General features: G+C 32.4%; 1 long non-coding RNA gene across 1 annotated transcript; it reads right to left on the bottom strand.

The window, feature by feature from the left end:
- Positions 1 to 543: 543 nt before the first annotated feature.
- On the bottom strand, positions 544 to 1,046 carry LOC127871043 (uncharacterized). Its single transcript, XR_008045068.1, has 2 exons — positions 871 to 1,046; positions 544 to 600 (listed from the first exon to the last, which is right to left on the bottom strand). It is a non-coding gene; the product is annotated as an uncharacterized LOC127871043 (long non-coding RNA).
- Between the last annotated feature and the right edge of the window lie 1,984 nt (positions 1,047 to 3,030).

A 3,030-nucleotide genomic window follows, 5' to 3' on the forward strand; every position in this document is an offset into this window, starting at 1 on the left:
GCCTGCAGCTTGACTGATATTACGGATGAATGAGCTGATATCCGAGAACTACCAGATGCAACTGAAGACACTTCTGTTTTATTATCCTCAATTTCTTGTATGGATTCATTAAGTTTACACAAGAATTCTTGTACATTAAATTATATAGAAGAAATTTTCTTCTTGAGTGAAATGTTCTCAATGTTACTTTCTACTGTACATGTTCTTGACAAATAATATGAAAAATCACTAGCATTTGCCTCTAATACTTTCTTCTTAGTTAGAAAGTCCCGTTCCACTGCTTTAAGATGTTTAATATCACCCTTCGGTATATCAATTAGAGTAATAGATTCAATTTCATCAAAAAGTGGATTAACAGTGTTTTTGAACTTTTGAACATTTTCTTCGTAAATTTCCATCGCTGGTTGTGTTAACTTTTTGATACGTGAACTAGTTCTTGTGGTCATATTTTATGGCGGTTGTATAGTTCTTATACAGTTCTTTTACTGTAATGGGCCATAGTTCAGGAATTGGTGGAATCATACAAATTCAAAGAACAACGCCTTGCCAGTTAACCGTTTTAATCGTAGTAGACGTTACGACCAAAAAGTTGGTAAAAGACTGAAAATACACAGAAAACAGGTTTAGAATGACGTAGACTTATTAAAATACTTTTATGACTAGTGATATTACAATACAATATCTATTTTAACGTGTACCAGTTGTTTAAAGAACATATAAACCTAACACAAGTACGAATAGGTTTGAGTACGAATCTTGAAAATGGTAAATTTTACTATGAAATATTCAAGAAGAAACTCTGAACTTATGCAAAATGAACATTATTACCAATATGACTAAATTAACAATATATATATACAATATCCTTACACTGTGTGGACTAAAGAAAGCCATGAAATTACAAGAAAATAAATGTGCGGGATGCCCGACCAGACGTTTCCGGTTCAATACTAGGTTACATTATACTATTATTAAAGCATCGATACAAAAACCGACACGGCTCGGGGATGAATCGAAAACAGAAATAAATGGAACAGTCGTTCCAGAACACTAAACTTAGACATTTTGTGCTCAGGTGAGCTAAAACATCATTCATGGAAGCCTAAAACTTGCAGTGGAAAGGCCACAGGTTCAATCTTGGATATGGTCTACTTTGATCAATGTGAGAAACTACTGGGATTCTTTTAAACCATTTTGCAGTGCTTTCGAACAACTCAATATTAGTTAGCATATATACCGGTGTAAGGTATGTAATTACCCAGAAGAAACTTAAAGCCGCATACCTTTTCCTCTGACTTTGAAATGAAATACGTGTTAATCAATACATATAGATGCAATTTGAAAGTGTGCAAAATTGTCATTAAATCTATAGCCTTCTTAGCAAGTAATTTATTATTTTTCAAACAGTACAGCTTTTAAAACAGAAAGTAGCATTTCTAGATGTATACGTGCATTACGACAACGCGATTATTTTTAAGTTTTAAAGTGCAAAAAAAGACGAATTTATACACCAGATATATTTTAATTGGCATAGATAAAATATGTTTCTTATTTATACTTAATTTAACTATGCCAAATAATATGTGTGGCTTTAATTTAAAGCATTTCATACCCTTCTCAGCTGGTTTGCTGCCTGAACTAGGGCTCCCACGGGTCATAAAATGTCTTCGTGTATTTCAAAGTACAGGTAATTTTGGGTCAGGTCAAGTATTTATAAGATTAATTAAAAAAAAATGTAAACTACAATAAAACATTAATTTTCCTTAAAGTTAAACATGTCAGATACATTAAAAAAATGAGTGAAATGAGACTTATTTACTGCACAAAAAAGTATTCTTTATGTGGAATTACCACATTCTTTATAGTAATAAATGAATTTATTGTAAACTGTGATTGATAAAACCTCAATTAATGGATATATAAAGACAAAGTTCAGCAAAATAAACGGCAAATAAAATATAATAACCCTTTCAAGCAAAAAAACACTGCTATGGTATGCTTTCTCTTGAAGAATATAGGTGTATCTGTTAGAATCAAATGACTAGAACAAATAGAGAATTCACAGATCATGGGAATAGATATGTTATTTTGATATGTTATAACCAGAGTTAACATATTATTTTCTTTAAATTAGGCAATCACATTAAAAGGCTAAAATGCACAATGTAGACTGCTTAAGAACCAAAGTTTGCATCTTTGTCTACTATAATTGTGAAAAATGTAACTAGATGTATAAAATTGTAAACAAAGTCTTATCTCACGATAGCAAGACTTAATTAAGACATCTATAAGATGGAAAATGACTGGAGACTAGAAAACTGGAAAGTAAACATAATTATAAACAATTATAACAAAACTTCAGCGTAAACGATTCTATACAAGTCAAATTACTACCGGTTAGTTCTTTTTCAAATACAGCAACATATCAACATTTTCACTTTTCAAGCAGGATCTTTGCGTGCAACTAAAGTTGCTCGAGTCACTAAATACTTCTTGGCGATGGGTGCTAATTGTGGGTATTTCCCTTGGAATTCCACCATTGAAGTGGATTTTCGTCCAATTTAATACTTGGTTCAGCACGCTAACAATTCAGTTCAGTTTACTTTATCAGAATCAGGCTCGAACAACGCTCAGAAAAGATGTCACCAAACAGTTAAGTCAGTGCAGATTATATAGATTAGTCACTGAATATTCTATAAATTTCTAACTTATGTAACTTCTAACTTCACTCTCGTATGATATGAAATTACTGAGGGTGTATATCATATCCCATACACCATCAGTTACTAACAGCGTAACAAAAAACATATGCTGCATTGTCTGTTGTTACGTTGGGCTTTAGGCTTTCTTTAATTAAGCCCCATTCTTTCAGTGCACAATTCAAAACTTCAGACAAGTTTCAAGCTGTGTGGCTAACAGAAGTTTCAGGTGTTTGCAGCACAAATGAGGTCATTTAAAGTTTTCATTTAGGCAGTGCACTGTAATGGTGATATAGCTGTCCGTGGAAGGACTGGAACACCCATCTGTTGT

This window comes from Dreissena polymorpha, chromosome 3 (assembly GCF_020536995.1).
Source record: "Dreissena polymorpha isolate Duluth1 chromosome 3, UMN_Dpol_1.0, whole genome shotgun sequence".
NCBI classification, from domain to species: Eukaryota; Metazoa; Mollusca; class Bivalvia; order Myida; family Dreissenidae; genus Dreissena; species Dreissena polymorpha.